The sequence below is a fragment of the Ochotona princeps genome, chromosome 20 (genome assembly GCF_030435755.1).
Source record: "Ochotona princeps isolate mOchPri1 chromosome 20, mOchPri1.hap1, whole genome shotgun sequence".
In the NCBI taxonomy this organism is placed as follows: Eukaryota; Metazoa; Chordata; class Mammalia; order Lagomorpha; family Ochotonidae; genus Ochotona; species Ochotona princeps.
Window position 1 is genome coordinate 23,207,621 of NC_080851.1, and position 23,867 is coordinate 23,231,487.

At 41.4% G+C, this 23,867-nt stretch overlaps 1 protein-coding gene and 1 non-coding gene across 3 annotated transcripts in view; one reads left to right on the forward strand and one right to left on the reverse strand.

Moving 5' to 3' along the window:
• Window positions 1–23,867, reverse strand: part of BBS9 (Bardet-Biedl syndrome 9) — a 330,719-nt gene that overhangs the window by 285,820 nt on the left and 21,032 nt on the right. The window lies entirely within an intron of this gene.
• Window positions 976–1,167, forward strand: LOC118758176 (U2 spliceosomal RNA). The gene has a single exon (XR_004995574.2). It is a non-coding gene; the product is annotated as a U2 spliceosomal RNA (small nuclear RNA).

The window sequence follows — 23,867 nt, forward strand, 5'->3', positions numbered from 1 at the left end:
ACATGCTATAAAAATAATACCCAGAATTTACAGAAATGGCTCTCCAGCAGGGAGCTTAAGCCACTTCTAGATGACAGTTCATTATTGACCAGGACAGCATCAGACAAACACACAGCTAATGCGTGAAGGAAACCAAAGGCCAGGGGAGCACGCTCTTACAGCTGACAAGGTCGGACAAGGTCAGTTCAATTTTTGACCAAAGCTCAGAGTTTTCACCAACCCGGATCATATATCCTCAAAGGACAAAAATACAAAGGTACTTCAAAAAAAAAAACTCACTAGAAATGGAATGTAAAAGCAAGTTTATTCCACAGCCAACAATTTCAATTTTCTGGTAACTCTGTGAAGTACCCTTGTCTGCTTTCTAAGGATTCACTCAGTGAACTGGCCATCAAACTGCCACTGTGATTCGACATTTTTAAAAGGAATAATGTCAAAGTTTTTTTTCTTAAACTATACCAGTGCATCTTTCTGTGTAATATCTATAGTTACTTCTAAATCTTTGTCTTTTTGTAGGGAGGTTGCCTCTTACGGTAACTATTATAAATAGACCAAATTGAAGTTATATACAAAATTTAGTATGTTAGCACTGCAGACTTTCTACAGTTCATCTTGGTTCCTTTGTCAATTTACTTTCAATGTGTAACCAGTGAATAGTGGCTTTCTTATTTTTCACTTTAAAAAAAAAATGCAGTCTTTCAAAAGCTCAGCCAGAAATCTCTATTTCAAAAAGCTTACTGCAGCCAGCTGGCGTTGTTGGTGACATATGTGCAAAGTGAAAGTGTAACCTATAGTCATTTTCTGAAGGTCAGATGGAATCACTTAGCGTTCTCGAGAAGCCTTCCAGTCCACGCCTCAAGAGAAATAAATGTCATTCAGCTAGCAAGTGTTTGAGCATCAGACGAGCTACTGTTGCTGGAATACCAGAGCCACTTCAGCACAACTGGAATCTACAAACAAGCTGAGAATTAAGATTTCCATTCCTCAGCCTTCTGGCTATGATCAAGCATAGTATCTGTTCTTATCAGTTTAATATCTGATATGTCCTCTATCTGAGGACAATATGTTAAATGGAGTTTTAGAGCAGGGAGTTGGAATAGAAGCTCGCTCTGTCCGCTTCGCGCATTGACCTGGTATTGTAGCACCTCCAGGAATGGTTTACCCCCTCGAGGAAACAAAAAAAGAAAATCGAGCTAGAATCTACTTATATTATGGACATGCTATAAAGTAAAAAAAAAAATTATAAGCAATAAGCAGGTAATGTTGTCAAAACTAAAAATATTTAATGTGAATGATTTCCTCTGTTTTCTAGGTTTCTTTAAGCAAACAACACTTCAAAAATGTTAGCAAAAATGCTGAATGAAAAACAAAAAAAATCACACAACTATCTTCAACGTTAAACCTTAGAAATTTCAAATAACCTCTTGGAGACAGGTGCCCAGACACTTTCCCAGGCACATTGGTAGGAAGCTTGACAGGAAGTGAAGCAGCAGAGACTTGAACCAGCACCCATATGGGACGTGTCACAGCAAGTGAATTAACGTGCTGTGTCAAAACTGCAACCTCAATAATTATCATAATTTACACTTTTTTGTCACATAACAAATACTGCTAATATACAGATTTTTTTTCTTTAAAAATAAAATACACTCATGGACTCAGCACAATGGCTCAATGGGTAAATCTTTGCCTTGCAAGCACTGGGAATCCATATGCCAGTTCCTGTCCCAGCTGCCCCGCTTCCCATCCAGCTCCCTGCTTGTGGCCTGGGAGAGCAGCAGAGGATGGCCCAAAGCCTTGGGACCCTGCACCCATGTGGAAGACCCAGAAGAAACTCCTGGCCCCTGGTTTCAGATCAGCTCAGCTCCAGCCATTGCAGCCATCTGAGCGTGAACAAGTAGATGGAAGATCTTTCTTTCAGTCTCTCCTTCTCTTTGTATATCTGCCTTTCAAAAAAAAAATAAAATAAAATAAAACAAATCTTTTAAAAAAAATACATGTATCTATCTACTGCACCCCATAAGGACAAAGCTCTCCCACAAATTGCAGTGACATGAGAGAGCCAAGCTCAGTGAGCTTCTCACTGACTCTAAAACTGATTTTTAATAGGCCTACTGCATAATCGCAATTATACTTCTTGTGTCTTTCCTTTTTTAAAAGATCAGCAAATAGTTTCCACTATTAAATTATTCTCACACAATTAAAATTAAAAAATCATCCATTTTTAACTCAGAGGTTGTTAACTTAAATGACCCCCTACACTTTTGTTGTATGAACAGGAACTCCTTTTCTTTGTACGGACACCAATTTCTTTCCTTAGCAACAGGAAACATGAAGTCCAGCTTGTATTTCTTCATAATGAACTGAGACCTGGGTGTGCAGACTAAAAATCTGGGCATCAAGCACCAGTGAAAACTGTTGCTGCTAACAGGAGAACCATTCTAGTTTAACGGCAGTGTTTAGAAAGCGGTTATTCTTACTAACAGCAGCACTCCAGATGAGAATACATGAGCCAAAAGCACGGTGTGTACATGCTGAACAAGATCACAAAAGGCCCAGTGGCCTAGCGTGAGCAGTATGTGCTGCCTTGTAAGACATGAGAGCTCAAGGGCACTCATCAACATCTTTGATCTTCAGAATGAGTTAACTAGTCACAAGAACTACAGATGGAAACGACGACTATTTTCCTCCTTAAGGCAACACTCAGCACTCATCCATTTTGCTAGTTCCTTACAACATAAAAGTGTGTAAGACAGAAGAACATTTGAGAAAAAAGGAGACAGCACAAATGTAAGAAAAAATATCTCAATCTATATGTTTACTTGTTGAAGCTAGTGATAAAATGACCTAGGACTTCTTGCCCAGCTTTGGCAGAACTATACTGGTTCACCATGCTGGTGCCAACGAATATGAAGGAAAACTGCACTGTGCATTCTCGGAGCAAAGAGGGGAGAGGAACGGTGAGGCAAACTTGGGTTCTTCCTGCCGCTCACTCGAAAGGGTATACCTACATTCATAACATGAATTAAAGAGTATACACCCAAACCGTTAACCAGTATTGAGAAGAAGTCCCCATGGGGCAAGTAGCATCATTTTATGTAATTCCCATGTGAGAATAAAAAATGGGTGCAGAAGTCGCAACAGTGGAGTTATTAGCCAATGTGGCTGGCTCAAACACAGAGGTACAGCTCTGTCAGCATTACTCGAACTGGATAGCCCAGATGTTTAAAAAGAATGTCCTCCTACAAGGCATTCCTAGACAGACACTATGTCAAAGAGAAAACAAAAGGAGAGAAGAACCGAGAAATAGGAAAGTGATGGTGGAATTAGCAAACACACACAATTTGAATTTTGTGTCAAATTATCTGCTATGAAAGCAACTTCATAAACCAAAACAAAACACAAAAAAAATCAAAAGTTTCCAAATGTTTGAATAATTATTTGGAGGAGGAAGTGGTTTATAAAGCTGCTCAATGAAGAGAAATTTTATATTATTTTCGTTATAAATTTATTCTACAATTGGGGCCCACCCACTGTGGCATAGTATGTAAAGCTACCACATGCAGAACTGGCTTCCCATAGCAGTGCCTGATTTGGGCCCCCAGCTGCTCCACTTTCAATCCAGGTCCCTGCTAAGGTAACTGAGAAAATAACAGGGGATGGCCCAGGCCCTGAGGCCCCTATACTCACAACGGAGACAGGAAGAAGGCCTTGGCTCCTGGTTTCAGACCGGCCCTGACCACTGCCACCATTTCAGGAGTGAATTACCGGAGAGAAGATCTCTCTAACTCTCTCACTGTGTCCCTGCGACTCTGCCTTTCAAATCAAGAAATAAATCTTCAAACAAGCTCATCCTGCACAGAACAGTAACTATGTGTCAACTTCACATTTCTATTGCTTTCATGATAGCTAAGAGCTGAAGGTTATTAGAGGTCAAAAAATGCTAAGATTTGTTCCTCTTTTGATTCTTCCAAGCAAAGGCACTATAAATAGAATACAGTATGTATGTATGTATCTATGTATCTATGTATAAGCATGATCTTATTTACATATAATCTAAAAATGCACAATTGGCCAAAGGCCAGGAACACACATTTAACACACATTTGTTCTGAATTCCAAAGAAGTCAGAAACAACTAAAGCTAAAGAAGCTGACAACATTTGTAGAGAAGCATCTTTACTACATAGATGCCACCAGATAGCAACTTAGAAGGAAGCAGGAAACACATGCATCAAGCTCATACTCCCAAAGAAACTTGGCTCCAGGCTTTCCAAGCTAGAAATTAAAGAACTTTCATCATGGATATAGCATCAATGTTGGTTAGGTACCTTTTTAACACAAACACACCTTGTGTCCACTATAAATTAAGTGAACTTCTATGGAACCTAATCACCATCCACAACCATCCACCATTTATCATTATTATTTAATGATAAATGCATCCAGGAACCAGCTGGAACACAACTCCACCACAATGAATGAATCAGGGAATGCTTAAAATCCCAGGCCACTTCCTAAAACACCAATGTCTTTCCCTCTCTCTCTCTTTTTTTAAAGATTTATTTTTATTGGACAGTCAGATATACAGGGAGGAGAAAAGACAGAGAAAAAGCTGTTCTGTTCATTGATTCACTCCCCAAGTGGCCACAACGGCTGGAACTGTGCTGATCTGAAGCCAGGAGCTTCTTCCAGGTCTCCCACATGCAGGCTTTGGGCTGTGCTCCACTGCTTTCCCAGACCACAAGCAGGGAGCTGCATGGGAAGCGGGACTGCCGGGATTAGAACCAGCACCCATATGGGATCCCAGCACATGCGAGACAAGGACTTTAGCCACTAGGCTGCTGCACAGGGCCTTCCCTCTCTCTTCTGATGGACACCCCACCGCTCAGATCCTTCTTGGGAGCTGCTTTCCCCTTCCTTCTTGTCACACTCAATGCTTACTTCACAAATAAAACTTCTCTGTATGCAACCAATTCTGAGGCTTTTATTTTCATACTAAGTTGAGGTAAGGAGCCACCAAGCTTTGCTGGTAATATATAATACTCTATCAACATTTATACATGATCTGAAGGGAAGATCAACACATTTCACCAGATGTCTCCAAAATTTCTCCAGAATACTAGTATTTTTAAAAGCTCAGTGATAAAGTCTTGTGTTCATCAAAACATAGAAAATAATACATCCTGGGCCTGGAGCTATGGCTCAATTGGCTAATCCACTCCTTGCAAACACCAGGATCCCATATGGGTGCCAGCTCATGTTCCAGCTGCTCCACTTCCCATTTGGCTCATCTGTTTGTGGCCTGGGAAAGCAATAGAGGATGGCCCAAAGCCTTGGGACTCTGCACCTGCATGGGAGACCCGGAAGAAGCTCAGAAAGGCCACTCGGGGAGTGAACCAATGCACAGAAGGCCTTTCTATCTCTCCTCTTTGTAAATATGCCTTTTCAATAAAAATGAACAAATGGAAACGGGAGGGAGGGGGAAGGGAGGAGAGGGGAGGGGAGGAAAGGGGAGGGGAGGGAGAAAGACAGAACACATCCCACAACCTCCTAGTGAGCTCCAACAATTTAATAGCCCTAAGAATTAATACGGAGCTTTGGTTAACCCAGGATTTCCCAGCCTATTTGGCCAAGGAAAACCTATTTGCACATTATAAAACTGCCACTTGGCTGTTTACACTTGGGAAACCCCTGCTTTAGAGAAAACAACTGAAATCCAGCTTCTGAAAAACCGCGCCTTCCCAGAGCAACGGATGTGGCCTTGGCTCTGCACAACCGTGCTATTTCTCTCTCCAACAGTGTCCTCTCCTTCCCACTCCATCATTTCATATTTCCCCTCGATCATCTCAGCTTGAACACCCTAAGCCAGTTACAATCCTCTGTCATTTTTCCCCATCAACACTACAGCACTCAAAATGATTTCATGACTCTTATTTTTCAGCAACACCCAAGGTCCCAAAGATTTTGGAGTCAACTTAAGATCAGAGCAAAGCTTGTCATCCGCTAATCCAATGACTTTGTATAGATCACTTAACCTCTAATTTTCTCAGGTGAAAAGTTAGGGTGAAGTATCTCTATGTCTATAAAGCAGCATACTAAATTTCAAAAAGTACCTAGCAAAGTATGTGAACCAGGACACAATAAATGACAGTATTAAGGGGAGGAAAAAGAAGTTTATGAAGCATGTGAGGTCTAATATTTTTATTCCTAAATTCTTGACCCTAACATCATGTATCACCATTTCAATCAAACAAGTTGTTTCTTGGAAGGACAATCTCTGACCAACATTATCAGAAGTTAAACACTCAAATCACAAAAGACTTCAAATAATATTGTTTTGTTATTATAAATCTACATAATACTAAGAAACATGCCCACAGATTACAATATGATACAGCAGGCTAAATTACTACTTGGAATCTCCCCTCAAAAAGCGGAAGGGATAGGGGCAGGAGAAGTTTTCCAGAATAGAAGAATCTATAGGGGGAACAACATACATACTGCCGGTAATACCACTGTCCCCTACTGAAGCACCAGTCGTACCTGCTCCTGCATCATCTCCAGCTCCTTGTTAATGTGCCTGGGAAAGCACAGAAGATGGTCCAATTGGTTAGGACCCTGCCACCCAAGTAAGAGACCCAGATGGAGTTCCTGGCTCCTGGTTTTGGCCTGGCTCAGCGTCAGCCACTGCGGACATTTGGGGAGTCAAAAAATGGAACATCTCCTTCCTCTTCTTCCTCTCCCCTTTTCCTCCCACCATCCTTTACCTGCCTTTCAAATAAACCTAAAAAAACAAAGTTCCCAAATGATGAGTCAATACGAAGCCAGGAGCCAGCAACTTCTTCTGGGTTTCCCACACAGGAGGAAGGTCCCAAGGCTTTGAGCCACCCTCAACTGCTTTCCCAGGCCACAAGCAGGGAGCTGGATGGGAAGCGTGCCTGTCAGGATTACTACCGGCGCCCATTTGGGATCCTGACATGTGCAAGACAGGGAATTTAGCTGCTAGGCTACTGAGCTGGGACCAGAAACTGCAGATTAAGTGAACAAGGAGCATAGATGAGCATGGCAATGGGGCAGGCACCTGAAAACATACAGCAGAAGCAAAACTCTGCATCCTACCAAGTCAACCCAACAACCCCTCCCTACTTGGCTCTAGAACACATACACGTCTGTTCCCCATATATACAACACATGCAGTCCAGACAGGGTGGAGGAAACCTCCAGAAAGGGAAGTACCCCAGTAGAAAAGAGAGAGTTACTGATACTTAAGTCCCTAATAAAACAGCCAGGCAGCATCCTGTCTTAAACTGAAGACCATCAGTCCCCAGGCCCCCAAAGGCACAAGACTTAACCGTTAGTCTTTATTGTATGACTATGAAATATAAATTGATAGCCAATAAAAACACAAAAAGATAGTCAGGATTATTAGCCACTGGGGAAATGAAAACCAAAACCATGAGATGACACCACACCCCACCAGAATAGGTGAAATCAAAACCACCAACAACAGGTGTGGGTGAGGGTGTGTGTTGTGTAGAATCCTCACACATTGCTGCTGTGAATGTAAAACGATACAGCTCGACAGTTCCTCCAAAACATAAACAAAGAGTTACCACATGAGCCAGCTACTCCATTTCTAGGAAAAATGAAAACTTACGTTCACTCAAAAACTTGTAATGAACTGAAATAGTATACTGTACCCCATAAAAATGTGTAGACATTATATGATAACAAAAAGAGATGAAAAAAATAAGAACAGGCAGGCTTTTCCACAAATTCACTTAACAGGTTATCCAAGAAGGCTCACAATAAGAAAAGCCCTAGAAAAACAAATGAACAAAATAAAACTGCCAGAATACAAAGACATCATCAAAAAGTAGAGAATTAGCAGGGTTGCTTTTGTCACAGGGATAAGGAGACCACTTGGGATAGCTATACCCCCACTGCAGTGCCTGGGTTATCCTAGTCCCATTTCCCATGCTGGCTTCCTACTAACGCACAGCAGCACTGGGCAGCAGCAAACAGCTCAAGTACATGGGTCTTTGCCACGCGCATGACAAACCCAGATAGAATTCTTCACTTCTGGTTTTTCACCTTTGCCCAGCCTCAGCTGTTACAGGGATTCAAGGAGATGGAAGGTCTCGCTCGCTCGCTCTCTCTTTCTCCTCTCTGAATGAAGTTTAAAAATGATTATGAAAATAAAGAAAAGTAGGTGTGATGAGTGGAAACTTCCATATCTCCAAGATGACGGGAAGGTCTGCAGGAACTAAAGGGAACGGACAGATAACACAGTACAGTTCAGTCTGAGACGGTCTGAGGTGATATCGAGTAACATGCTTCCAAAGAAAATGGCCACTAGAACCATCTCCCTTTGGCCAAGACAGGAATGTGATTCCCATACTTGGCTGACTGAAAAACACTTACATGATTCAAATAAAATGTGTGTTAACTTTCAGAATCATAAGTCATGAACGCTTTGATTATAATTACAGTCCAGTATGTAAATATCATTAACCTTGACAATGCAAGAGTAAGGGTGCAGTTAACAGAACTTGAAAGACCTAAGGTGGTAAAAAACAATGGCAAAAATGAGATGACTAGTGTTCTCATTTTATAAAATGCAGAATCAAGATGATGAAAATTGATGGAATAATGAATAAAAAATTCAAAGGCCATATGGATGGTATGGATGGTGGCAAACAGTCTAATCCTCCTCCACCTAGATGCTGGCACCCTATATGAATGATGGCTCACATCCACTTTGAATCTAGCTCCTTGCGTATGACCTGGGGGAGCACCAGAAGATGGTCCAAATTCCCTGGGCCCTGCACCAGTGTTTAGACCGGGAAGAAGCTGTGGCTCCCAGCTTCAGACTGGCCAGGTTCTAACAGAAATAGCCATTTGGGGAATAAAGTAAAGCAGTGGATACAACATTCTTTCTCACTCACTCTCTTTCTCTCTTTCTCTCTCTCTCTCTCTCTCTCTCTCTCTCTCTCTCTCTCTTTCTCTCTCTCTCTAATTCAGACTTTGAAGTAAAATAAATTTAGAGGGCAGCAGTGTGGCATAACAAGTAAGACCACCACCGGCAACACCAGCATTCCATCTGAGCACCAGTTAGATTCAGCTGTTCCACTTGGATCTAGTTCCCTGCTAATGTGTCTGTGAACAAAAACAGAACACAGCTCAAGTGCTTGGGTCCCTGCACCCACGTGCAAGATCCAGATAAAGAAGAGTAGTGTAATATTTTAAAAACAGGACTGTTGAAAAGCCAAAGGGTAGAGAATTGACTTCTACAGTTCCAGCTTGCTTCAGTAACTGTGTGATAAACTCAAAAAGAGCTCAGCCATTCTATAATAAGCATTTAGAAATCCTAAAACTCTATCACGGTATATTAAAAGCCAGAAAAATTTAAAAGCCAGAAAACCATAGCAATTGCTGGTTAACATTCAGAATTGGGAAAGCTTACAGGGAATACATTTCAGGTATATTACAAGTCCCTAATCTTAGTAGCCTCGAACTGCGTAACACGTAAAGTCGTGTACCTAATAACCTATAATGTTTGTGAAGCTTAGATTTATTCCAAAGTATTTAATATGCATTTGATTCTCTGAAAAATAATCTATTCTACATATTGACATAAAAAATAAGATGGTTTTCAGAAAGTTGGGCAGGAGAAGCAGAGAACAAAAGATGAAGGATGGAGCCAATTCCCCAAGTTTCAAAAATAATTTATCACCATCTTTCAAAAAAGAAAGGAACCATTGAGGGAGTTCCCAAATATTATTATGTGTTGATCGATTCAAGAACAGCCTAACACTGCTGAGCAAACCACAGAGCAGTACAAGTTTGAATAATATCTCATTGAAAGGCAAAAAGTTAAACATCATATTCCTTAAGAGAACCTGCAACAGTAGACATATTAATAGTGTGAGGCACTGTTCCCGATATATGGGGGCCCACATTAAAGCCACTGCTACAGTCTGGAAATGGTCATAACAAATCTTTCAACCTTACAGCATAAAAGCCAGTTGATAATTTCTTTGTCTAACACCTAATAAAATTCATTCTTCCAAAATTGTGGAAAAGCTAAGACCAGTCCTCCCTTATTATAAAGTTTCCTGATACAAGCTTGCATGGTTTACACATATGTTATGCTTTAATACTTTTTTTTAAAAATTCCTCCTTATAACACCCTCTTTGTTGTAATACTCAAGTAACTTTGCCTCCAGGCTAGATATATAATGAAAGCAAAATGAATTCAGACAGATTGTTGAGGGGGAAAAAAATCGAGTTTCTTTCTAGTAGTCTTTATTCTTTTCTTGTAGCTTTTCATCATCTCAATGTCTTGTTCCTGCTTAACATTTCCCTTCTCTTTTTACATATTTCCTTTGGTAAATGAAAGATGGTAGATTGTTGAAACCAATTTGTACTACCTTGGAAACAAGTTATTTTAATAGATAACTTCTGCTTTCCCAAAATCTTGAATAAATTTCATCTATAGGACAATGAACTATACAGGATTTAATCAACCAGCTACAAAAAGCCATATGAAATCTTCATTTCCCACTTCCACATTTTATGTCCACAGTTCCTCAAATCATGAATACAACTTTCCAAATTAGATTTAGGAAAACAGTTCAGTACCACTTCCATATTAAATTGCACTGTGTTATTTTAACAAAGATCTAGAGAGAAATGTTGATTTGAAAGGTTCTTATTCACAAATTTCAATGTAAAGAAATTATACATTTTTGTTAATTCATGTTATTTTTTTTATTGGAAAGTCAAATATACAAAGAGGAAGAAAGACACAGAGAGGAAGATCTTCTGTCCATTGATTCACTTCCCAAGCGGCCACAACGGTTGGAGCTGCGCTGATTCAAGGCCAGGAGAATGGAGCCTCTTCTAGATCTCCCACATGGATGCAGGATCCCAAGGGTTTGGGCCATCCTTGACTGCTTTCCCAGGCCACCAGCTGGAAGCTGGATGGGAAGCGGGGTGGCTAGGATTAGAACTGACACCCATACGGGATCCCAACAAGTGCAAGGTGAGGACTTTAGCCACTAGTCTACAACACCAGGCCCGAAACTGTACATTTTTAACAGACATACAGGCAATTCAGATTCATGTTCTCTAGGTAGACTTATTTTGGCATGCCAACCTTAACCATTTCTGATATTCTAAATTAGTCACAAATGACTTTAAATATACAAAATTTCTACATTCATTATTCTATATAGTTCATAACTTGAGTTCGAGAGGTAAACACAATGTCATTCTTGTACATGAAAAATGTAGAATATCAGAACTCTAATCCCATTATTCCTGGGTGACTTAGAATTTCATAACAATGAAAATCAACAGTGTGATAAAAAAATCCTATATCTGCATGATTTATTTTTGTACTGTTCACATGTAGAATTATAATTATACAAAGATTTTCACAAAAAGTTATTCATGTTAACCAAAAACTGGAAACCACTCAAAAGTCTTTTTTACTCAAGAGTACTCGTGTACCTTTCAAATGGTAGCAAGAAATACAAACATTTGCTTTTCACATTCAACATTTTCAAAGTTATCTTGCTTTAAAACTTAAATTTGTAATCCAGAGTTTCCATGCAGAATGGGAAAATATTAGTAATTCAAGTTAAGAAGACTTGGGGCAAGGAGGAGATCATTCATTTCTCATGGTAAGGCATTTTGTAGATGGGTTTTCAAAATGGATGACACCCGCTACATCACGGTGTCATTTGAATGAGGAAATCTGTATTATCATTTTTCTACTCAATTGAATAAAATATTTAATAGCAAAATTACCCCATCATCAGAAAGAACACATATCAAGACCAAAAGGCATCAAATCCTATCAAGGTTCCCACACTAAACCATCCTCTTGTCAAGATCAAAATTGGCCATAAACATTACCATTAACACTGCCAAGTTTTGATATTCTACCAAGAGAAAGAAATTACTAATTTTTTCAAACGACATCAAAAAAAATGTCAAACATCCTTTTTACCTTTTTTCCCTCTTAGTAACAACTGACAGAGGTATTTAACCACCGAGTTTCTATAATGTTTGAATAGACAGAATCCAGAATTCACTTCTTAGGGAAAGTAACCACTTTGAATGAACATGTAAAAAGTGAATTTGCAGACGATCAGGAACTTTCTTTATAACCTCCCCCTAGGAATTAAAGGTTTTATACAGCATAATATGCAGGAAGACCAATTTGAAAGGAATATTGTTTTATGGGTCTTGGAGCAGAGATTTTATAAATGAATGCCATGCAGATGAGAAAACCCAGCACAGGATGAGAGTCAATCCTATTATCCCCTTGATCTGACTTCACACTGTGGATGCATAAAGGGGCTTAAAAACAAACGAGGGGAGTTCTCCAACACCACAAAACACCTACACTTCACTGCAGCAGCTGAAACAGGAGCCAGCACATGGGTGTGATCTTGACCATCTCTCATACACTTTTCAACCACATGGATTGGCAAACAGGGACCATCTGATCCACTGGTGAGACAAGGGCCATCAAAACATTATCTGCTGGGTCCCTGGGAGGAAACCAACACCCCCACACAAAAGGGAAGGCTGGGTTCTGGCTGTTCATTCACCCCAGTTGAGCATTTGCAGTTCGCTCTCTGGATAGCAATCAAAGAATCCAGACAGCTTGGGCTTTGGGAAGCACAGCCTGTGGTCACTAATACATTCCCCTGGCAGGCAGGAGAAGGGTTCTGCTCCAGACAATTAGAAGTTATGGGAAGGCTGAGGATCCGATTATCCAGACCGCCTCAGGACGGGGAAAAAGGCAACAGACTTATCCTTCAGTTCATTATTTGCTTTGGCAGGGCTTTTAGTCTAAAGAATTCATGAATTTTTATTTATGTGACAATATAATCCCATACAAGCTTATATAAGTCATTTTATGATTTAAAAAATATTCCACCATGTTCATATATATTATTGGTAAAATTCTGCTCACCTCCTTTGGTGACAAATATAATCCAGGCATATTGAACCTTTTATATATGGTACTTTCACTCCACCTTGGTCACAAATGTGGGACTACTGTATTGTCAGACCTCCATAATCTATACCATGCCCACATTGCGCCTAAACTTCGACATTCAACTTTCCTTGATAAAAAGTCTACCTTTCTGAAGTTCCATTTGACAAGAAAAAAAATTAAAAAAACAGATCAAAGTAGAAAAACTGGAAGAGTGCAAAGAAAATGAGTTTTCACAAGGCACAGAGAACAAGATACAAGGGTTAAAGAAGAAGAAAAATGTTTTCATACTACATATTAAACAGAATTCAAATAATTTTTAAACTAATAACATCTTATGAACATATGCATACTCAATAATTCTGACGACCATTTTAGGCTAAAAAACATGAATTACAAAGGGATGAATAATGCATTGAAACATAACTGCAAGCAGATGAAAACTCTTTTTCTTTCTACTGGTAAACCTGCTATGTAAATGCTGCATCACCAGCATACTGAGAAATAATTTGAGTAAAGGTCATCCCAACAGGTGCATGCCATCACCCCTGACTTGACCCACACACTGCACTAGATGTTCAACAAACATTAAACAACAACAACAACAAAAACTCGGGACGTGATTCAAATGATGACACAGAGCTAACATGCATTGCAAAAAATAAGACTGAAATTCTGATCTGTATAGCATTAGCCCTGCCCAATCATATGTCTATTCTGGTTTGTTCACTCAACACACACTTATTTTCTACTCACAACAGGCCAAGAACTGTGCAAGACACTAGTGTGTTCAGCAAACCCTGAGAAGACCCTCCCCGTCCTTCCTCTCTTGGAGTACATGTGGACTAAATAGCAAGGCAACTGAATAAAACCTAATGTATTACAAACAACACGAGTCTTGGAATCAATTAGATGTAGATTTCAATCCTTCCTAGGCCTGGATATGACTTGGAGCAAGACCCTAGTCTTTCTGAGTTTCAGTTTCCCAGTCTGAGACGTAGTCATTAAGAGGATTGAATGCAGTAACACAGCATAAAGGAGATCACAAACATCAGCCCTCCACCCAGGCCACAAGTAAATATAACGGTTCCTGGTAGAAAATCAAGCTCCAGACAACAGAAACATCAAAACAAGTGTCTAAGATTAGAATAAATTGTACAAGAAGAGTTACTTGAACACGTATGAAGACACACACACAATTTAAAAAGCCAAGAACAACAATCTCCAGAGAAGATATTCACGTTAAATACAACGGAACTAATCTGTACAACATAAATAGCTCAGACGCAGAAATAAAATGACAGAGTGCCTAGCCAAGAGTCTACCGAAATCATCCAAAAAACTGAATTGTTGAGTCCACAAGAATTTTTATGATGAACATCCATTTTGAAAATCAGCACTGGGATTACATTCAAAAGACCCTTTCAAAAACACGACATTTTGGATTAGACAAAGAAATAAGTGAACAATGACTAACAGCAAGCATACTCCTGCAGCAATGAAGTGAAAGAAGGGATAAAGCTTCATACCATCGTGTAAAAAAATGGGTTCATCAGGCAACTGTTCCCAACCATCTTCAGGGCTAGACCGTGTGAGCTTTGTGAAGCTGACAACTCCAAACTCCGCACCAGCAGGAAGCGGCTGCAAGACTGTGAAACTTCCACTGGCACTGCAAATTCAGAAGACAAATCCAGAGTGCATGCAGACAGCCTGGGGAAGAGGCAAGAGCCAAGAGCCCTAACATTCACCTCCCCTCCTATTCCTCTGCAGAAAGAGCAGAAAAGCACCCCCGCCACAAAACCTCTCTCTCTCTCACACACACACACACACACACACTAGCAGCCAACTAAATACCCTCAATAATTAGGATGCGTATGAGAGGTGGAAGGCTGCAGGGGAGGACCTGCCACATGATGCTTCATGCACACACTCACGAGGGCCAAGGGAGGTGGAGGACGAGGCATTAGAAACGTGTTCCACAGAAGCAGGGGGCAGAACAGGTAAGACGGAGCTAGGCGGTCTGGTAAGAAGCCCACACAAAGAAGAGCCACAGTTTGAAAATATTTATTCCAGCTTCCAAGACGGAACAGGATATAAACCCTCAGGCAGTGGCCATCTTAGAGTTACACACCATGCAGTCAGTGGGAACCTCACTCTGTCTAGGCAATGTGAAATTTAAAATTTCACTTAATGAAAACTGCAGAAAAGGGACCAGTGTTACAGTGCAGCCAGCTAAGCTGCTACCTGCAATGCCAGCAGGCTTGTTGGACTCCCTGCCGCTCCACTTTGGATCCAGCTTCCTACTACTAATGGGCCTGGGAAAGCAGCACATGACCCAAGTGTTCGGGCCGCCTTGCTCATTTAGCCCGTGTCACACCTCTTACATTATTGCCTGTTGGATTTTTGTCATGCTAAAGGAAAAGCAAGTTTTGCTTTGAAGTGCAAGAACTGACAGGTAAGACGTAGCCAACATTACATGTTTGGGAATATCATATAACACACTATGTTTCTCATTTGCAAGTCAACCCAAGTAATTGTTTTTTTCCTGCTTCCTAGTACATCCATATGTTTCCAAATGGCACGAAGTAAGCACCAATTCTCAATCAATTTTTCAACTGACTTTGAGGGACATACCTAGAAAGAAAAAGTTTTTCTAAGAAATACTTCCTTTCAGTGTATTTATGGCCATACTTTGCATTCTGTGTTACCAGACTCTGCCTAATAAACACTTGTGCCCTGTTGGTGGCAAGTTGGAAAAGTCCAGAGCCATGACTCTCAGCTCATGTTAGAACACTCTGAAACCACGCCCTAGACAGTGCCTTCAATGTAGACGTCAGTCTCTCATCAGTGTCCCTCCCATAGCTCAAAGCTCCCTTAGACATCCACATCTTGGTCAAAATGAACTCACTCAACCGAAGGCATGCTGCAGCCCGCCCCATGCCAGACTCCCCATCAGTAACACTCTGATGTTCAATCTCGTCTACAGGGTTTTCCAGCAATCCTAGGTCCTGAACAAGAAGTAACTACCCCCGGACGGACTGAAATCCACTTTGACATCATCAAAAGTCCTTAAGGAATTACACATGCCCCCTGTGCAACCATAGGAAGAGCTTGAGCCCTGCAGGCCAACTGGGAACCTGCACACAAGCTGAGCGTGCGCGCACGCGTGCACACACACATCCCCCAACGTCTATCTGTATAACCCTTATACCCAGAGGAAAAGTGGAGTGAATGATGCCCAGCTTTTTGCTCCACGCTTTGCAGTAAATCCCCCTTCCTTCTACGACCTCAGTGTCAGCACTGGGTTAGCACACCCAGGTTTGGGGGATTCTATAACAATTCTCCCACAAACTATTGAATCTCAAAATGTTCTCTGTGCTCGTGTTGGAGAGGAGAAGGTAAGTCATTTCTCTTTTTTCTAAAAGCCCATATATTCCACATACTCCCTTTACGGGACAGGCATTTGGCATAGCAGTTAGGTCACTCCTTGAATCGCTCCCATCCCATACTGGAGTGCCTGGTTTAAGTCCCAGCTACTGAGCTTTCAATCCTCTTTCCCACCAATCAGCACCCTGGCAGGCAGCATGTGATGGCCCGAGCGCCTGGGTCTCTATCACCCACACAGAAGATGCCAAATGGCATTTTGAGCTTCTGGCTTTGACTCTGGATAACTGGCAAGTAAACCACTCACTGGATCGAAGAGCTCTCCATTTCTCTGTCTCTCCCTCTCTTGCTCTTCAAATAAAGAGACAAATCTTTAAGAAAGAAATCCTCAAACTCACCAAGGCTGAATATTCACTGATATTTCCTTGAAGAGCCTCCGCCTCCCTCTGACACCACTACTCATAGCAGTTAAGACCAGGATAAACTTCCTGCACTCTCTCAGCTAAACCCAAGTTAGATGGCATACCAGCGATGCCAGGGACCAGTTCTGAGATACTCTGAGCACAGGCAGAGTTCGAAAGGAAGATATTGTCTTATACAGACTAGAACCTGATGAGTAAGATCCAGAGCTATAATAGCCTTCTTAGAACCAAAAGATAGCTTGTCCAAGGAGACAGCAAAGAAAATAAAAAGACAAAAACCAAATCTCATCACAGTGAAGGCCCAAATGATGTTAGTCTATTTCCCATTCATGGGGCCAGCATCATGACTGTAGTAGGCTAAGCCTCTTCCTATAGTACCAACATCCCATATGGGTACCAGTTCATACCCCAGAGCTCCACTTCCCATCCAGCTCCCTGTTTGTGCCTTTGGAAAGCAGTCAAGAACAGCCCACAGCCTTGGGACCCTGCACCCATGTGGAAGACCTGGAAGATGCTCCTGGCTCCTGGCTTCGAATCAGCTTAGCTACAGCCCTTGCAGCCACTGGGGGAGTGAACCAGCAGAAGTAAGATCGCTCTTTCTCTCTCTCCCCTTCTCTCTATAAATCTGCCTTCCCAATAAAAACCAAACACATCTTTAAAACACACACACACACACACACACAAAGCTGTATGATCCAGAAAAGTAATTTTAGAGATTAAGGCAAGGAATTTGGAAATGAGTGAAAATGGAAAAGAAAAAAAGAACCAAATTGTGTGCTAATTTCCAAGTATTTATGAGTCCTTTTTCCATAAACCACAAATTCATTATGAGAAGAAAGCAGTAATTCAGCATGACTATGGAACACAAATTGAAACAAAACCTGAAGGAATAAAACAGGCTCCACAAATCCAAACCTCTATGTAAATTAAAATACACTGAATTTCATTGTTCAGGAAATATTGCAGGAGGCGTTTTGCGATTTCTTCCCATGTCCTCAAAACCTTCCCTCTCCTTCTAAAAACCTTCTTCCCTTCTGACAATGGCTTCATTTCTTCTAATTTCCTCATGGCCAGAGCTCCTGACAAAGCAGCTTTCTCGGGATTTCCACTTCATCCCTTTGACTTCCTCACTCTAGGACAACGTGGCCAACATCCCCAACTTTCTGTTCAAAACACTCTTCCTGTGCCCATCTGTGAGGTCCACATGGCCACACTCCCTGTTTAATTTACCAGGCACCACAGCCTAACCCGGCACACTGGACTCCTCGCCTCCCTCCCTTCAGGGCTCTGTCCACACTCTCTCATCTTTCCAATCAGATTTCCTAATCCTGGTGTGAGTCCCTCTTCCTGGTCCCAACCTGAAATTTGTTATTCTCAACATGGCCAAAGTACTGTTGAGGAGGACTGTATTTCTCGCTGTTAGAGAGAAATTTGTGGCTCAAGGAAAGAGTTTTGCTATACTGAATGACGTGAGGTGAGGACGTCAGTGTAGTGGTCTGAAAATGGCAAAGTCTTCAAAGCAAAGTAACTCTTACAGCACTCCAAGATATGGAAAGCAATCTCCCCGAGAAAAACAAACAGCAGAGAGAACCTGAACGGCTCAACCTTTGGGTAATCAAAGCTTTACACTGAAGAAAGTGTTCCTGTATAGGAAACTGGGAATACTAACCTGTGGATTAAAGAAGATAAAAATGAAGTATTGGGATTAAAAAAATAAGTAGTAGTATACTTCCTATTCTCATCCCTCTTAGACCTACACACACACACACACACTTCACTCAGCTTGCATGCAACTATCCCTCAACAACTTAATTATATTTATCTCTACAATGACACTCTTCATTCTAGTATGGCTAATTTCTCATCTTTATTGCCTCCTGCACCGTGAGCTCGTCTGAAACCATAAACTGCCTTTAATTCATCTTTCTATGCCAAGAAGCTAGCACAGTGCTGGGCACTCAGGACACTCCATAAATGTGCCGCAGATGGACAGGTGGACAGCTGGCTGGGTGGAGGCATGGAGGGAAGCAAACAGAGGCTAGTATGCGAGGCTTGCTCAGCACCTGAAAGTGTCTAGGCTCTCCTTCCTAACAGTTTCTTCCCAGTGGTCCTACTGTACATACGAACGGTCCCTGTACATTATAAGCTGTTTCAGATGGGATTAGCTGCAGGGTGTCTAAGTTAAACTATAAAGAAACTTGCAGCTCAAATATTCTGAGGATAGCCAGATGGACACACCACAAAGACCACAAGAAACATCTTAGTTCAGCAAGAGCATGCAGTCACTGACCTTTAAGTAAAAACATCTTTTTTCTTCAATCAACCACCGGCTTTCCGTTAATCGATATTAACACTGCCCTTTTCCAAATACTGTTTAGCAATGACAAGTTTAACTTAATGAGGCAAAATACCACATTAATAACCACAGGAAGTTCTGGTAATACAAGGAAGTACAATAAAAGGAGAATTTGGTAAAAAAAAAAAAAAAAAAAAAAAAAAGCATCTTGTTCCTTTGTTCAAAAACAAGTAGAGTTCAAATTACCAAACCAAACCAATTCTGCCAGTATAACTAGCATGTTTTTAAATCAATTCAAATTTACCTTTTCAAAACAGATTTCATATAGGTCCAAACAATAACTTGTTTGTCCACATGAAATGCCACTAAAATGTTCTAAGCATTAATTTCTTAACAGTACAAAAGCATAAAATAGCACTTCTATTTAAAAAAAAAACTCAAAATAAAATCTTCCACCATAAAAGCACCATAGATTATTTTTTTTCATAGTATTTGAAAGGCAGAGAAATAGAGACAAAGATCTTCCATCTACTGGTTCATGCCCTAAATGCCCACAACAGTCAGTGCTGGGGCAGACCACAGGCCAGGGGCCAAAACTCCGCCCAGCTCTGCAGTGTGTGCTGCAGAGACCCCAAGAACCTGAAGCCACCAGCTGCTGCATCCCAGGGGGAGCAGCAGGAAGCTGGTATAAAGGCTGGCACCACAACCAGGTAGCTTAACTGCTACAAAAAGTGCCAGCCCCGATATCAAAAAAAAAAAAAAAAAAAACTACAGACATCTTGAAATCCAAATACATCCTCCTCTGAAAAAAAAAAAAAAAGTCTAATACGTCAAAAGGCCAAAAACAGCCAGTCACTACCATTGGGCTTTTTTTTCTTTTTTCACTTTTCTCCCAAATCGAAGCACAAACCAAAAACAAAACAAAAAACTGGAAAAGCAAAGACATCACACTGAAGTTACTCAATCTGTTTTTCATAATCTATGAAGCACATAATCTATGAAGTTATACAATTAAATTTTTTTTAGAGATTTTATTGTTATTGGAAAGCCGGATATACACAGAGGAAGAGAGACAGAGAGGAAGATCTTCCATCTGATGTTTCACTCCCCAAGTGAGCCGCAACGGGCCGGTACACGCCGATCCGATGCTGGGAACCTGGAACCTCTTCCGGGTCTCCCATGCGGGTGCAGTGTCCCAATGCATTGGGCCGTCCTCTCCTGCTTTCCCAGGCCACAAGCAGGGAGCTGGATGGGAAGTGGAGCTGCCGGGATTAGAACCGGCACCCATATGGGATCCCAGTGCGTTCAAGGTGAGGACTTTTGCCACTAGGCCATGCTGCTGCCGGGCCCAACAAATAGACTTTTTTTTTTTTAAGTTCATTCTACCGCTATGACATTTGATTGATATGTTTAAGCAACTTACCTTCATGGTTATTATAAATAGGTGGTAATTTGGTCCTGTCATTTTAGGAATGGATTGCTCATTGGTTTAGTCTTCTGTTGTCATTTTACTGGGATCTTCTTCCCGTTTGCCTTTGGTTTTGGTAGGTGCTATTCCTCTTCTCTGTCAAGAGAACATCTTTAAGCATCATTTGTAGGGCAGGTTTGAAAGAGGCAAATTCTTCTAACTTTTCTTTACTGTGGAAGAATTTTATTTCATTTTCAAAGACAAAGGAAAACTTTGCTGGATATGTTACCCTAGGTCAACAACTTTTTGCTTTTAGAATCTGGAATATGTTGCGCCATTCTCTTCTGGCCTGTAGAGTTTCCTGTGAGAGATCTCCTGTGAGTTTAATTGCCATTCCTCTATTTTCAATTGATGTTTTTTTTTTCACATGCACATTTAAGGATCTCTTCCTTATGTTCAATTGAAAAGAGCTTGATTATCATGTATCATGGTGAAGATTGCTTTTGGTCAAGACTGCTGGGAGTTTTGTGACCCTCCTGGACGTTGTTTTCCAATTCTTTCCCCATATTAGGGAACTTTTCCTTTGTTATTTCATTAAATACATTTTTAAACCCAGCTTCTCTTTTTGTACCTTCTGGGATTCCCGTAACTCTTATATTTGAAGCCTTTTAATAGTGTCTCTTAATTCTTGAATACTTTTTTTAGCTTTACCCAGCTCTGCTTCCAGCTTTTTGATTCTTTCCTTATTGTGACAAGAAATATCTTTCAATTCTGAGATCCTTACTTCCTCCTCATTCATTCTATTCTTGAGATTTTCCACTGAATGTTTTATTTGCTCTATTGCATCCTTCATTTCCAATAATTCTGATGGATTCTGTTTCAGTGTTGCTATTTCCTGTGTGACATATTGCTTAAATTTCAGCATGTGCTTCACATTGTTGATAAGAAGTTGTATAACTAGTGTTTTGAATTCTGTATCCCCCACTTTATCGATGTCTTCCTCAGTTAACTCGAAGGTTGACAAAGGCTTTTGCTCCTTTGCCGGAGTGTCTTCAGTAATATTCATTGTGCCTCTGTTTCTTCTTTTGCTCTTGGTCATTGTACTTATGGTTAGCAGATTCTTCTCCTTAAGCCATCTTTCTAAGCTGTGGCACCCACAGGCCTGCAATTCGATTTTACTTATTATGGTTGATATCTGGTTTTGTGCTTGCAGCCACTTGTGCCACTCCCTGCAATGAGTTTCAGATCTGGGGTGTTACGTAAGACTTCCAGCATGGACTCTGGAGCTCCAGCTCCTGTGATCCTGTGTTAGGGCTGTATTGTTCTCTGTACCTTTCTCTCACTTCCAGTTTAAACAGTTGCCAGGATTAGCAAGACACTAGGTATACTAAATATCTAGGCTGTTGACAGTGCTCATCTTGCTGGAACCTGCTAGCCTTTAGGTCTGAGGGCCACATGGACCTATTTTAAGTTGTAAGTTGCCAAAGTCAGTATTGTTTTCAATGTGGAACCAGTACAATGCATTGAGCTCAGAGAGTTTGCTTGCAGCTCAGCATGTGCACAGCTCACTAATGTCCTTGTAGTCTCAAAGCCTTTGCCACACTGTACAAAACGGCACCTATATCACTTGCAGAATTGTTGATCTGCTGGCCGGTAGGTCTCAGGCCTACCCAGGCCTACCATGGGTTGAACCTGTAGGATGTCAGTCAGTGCTTAGTGCATGCACAGTCCTGTCCCACTTTGCCTTTGCCTGCCTACATAAAACGGCACCTGATTCAGCTTTACTGGTGTTCTTGGATGTGAAATTCACATTGTTCCCCCACCGCCTGTTTGGGATCTACTGCTCTGTCTCCCCTCCTGACCAAACCAAACAAAGCAGCAGGGTGGGCAGTTTTTTGTCTGGGTTTACCTCCCAAGTTCCCAGTGAACTCCCCTTCTCACCTGGTTGCTGGTGGAATTCCGGCCACTGGTGGAGTTCAGATCACCGTTTGCTGAGTGGCGCTGGGTGTCTAGTCACTGCAACGCCACACCACTGTCTCTGCTGCTTTCCTGTGTCCATCAGTATCCAGGTGCCTCTGCCATCAATCTGTCCTCTCCTGTTTCCTGGAATGTGCCCTCTCTGCTTCATCCTGGCTAATGTTTCTCCATCTGTTTCAACGTGTGATTACTCTATTCCACCATCTTGATTCTCATGCAATTAACTTTAGACCAAGCTGTAAGGCTTCTTGGTAGTGAAGCTTGTATTTGTTTTTTTCTGAACTGGGAAGGACAAAACTTCACTCACACTCCAGAACAGGAGGCTTCTATTAACACCACAAGCTTCCACATGCAAAGAATCCGATCAGAACCTCTCTTGCACCATTTTCTACATGTGTCTCGGGTGAGTCTTTCATTCCAGAAAGAACTCACCACACTGCCTAGTGCAGAATACACATTTGGCAGGTGCAGGATGCCTCTGTAGCTCTGCACCTTAGCAACACACAGAAACTGCCAGAAAAGTCATGATCCGGGCCCCGTGCAAAGGCAAATCAAAGTTTGAAAAGAAGAGGTAAAAGGCTTGCTTTTTTTTTTTTTTAAAGAATTTTCTTGGGCTCGGCAGCGTGGCCTAGTGGCTAAGGTCCTCGCCTTGATCCCATATGGACGCTGGTTCTAATCCCGGCAGCTCCACTTCCTCTCTATCTCTCCTCCTCTCAGTATATCTGACTTTGTAATAAAAATAAAATAAATCTTAAAAAAAAAAAAGTAAAGTATCTCTAGTTCAAGAAAAATAATTAAAAAAAATTTTTTCTTAAGGTTTTTTTTTTTAAGAAAATTTGTTTATTATTTTTATTGGAAAGACATAGTTACAAAGACAGTCAGAGAGAGAGATCTTCATTCTGCTGATTCATCCTCCAAACGGCCACAACAGCTGGAGCTGAACCCATTCAGGAGCTACTTCCAGGTCTCCCACACAGGTGCAGGGTCCCAAGGCTTTGGGCTAACCTTGACTGCTTTGCCAGGACACAAGCAGGGAGCTGGCTGGGAAGAGGAGCTGCTGGGGATTAGAACCAGCGCCCATATGGGATCCCGGTGCATTCAAGACAAGGACTGTAGCCACTAGGATACCACGCCGAGCCCGGATTTTTTTTTTTTTTTTTTTTTTTTTGGAAAGTCAGATAAACAGAGAGGAAGCTCTTCTATCCAGTGGTTCACTCCCCAAGTGCCCAAATGGCTGGAGTTGCAACCTTCCCAAGCCAGGAGTCTGAAGCCTCTTCCAGTTCTCCCACACGGGTGCAGGGTCCCAAGGCATCCGGCCATCCTCGACTGCTTTCCCAATCCACAAGCAGGGAGCTGGATA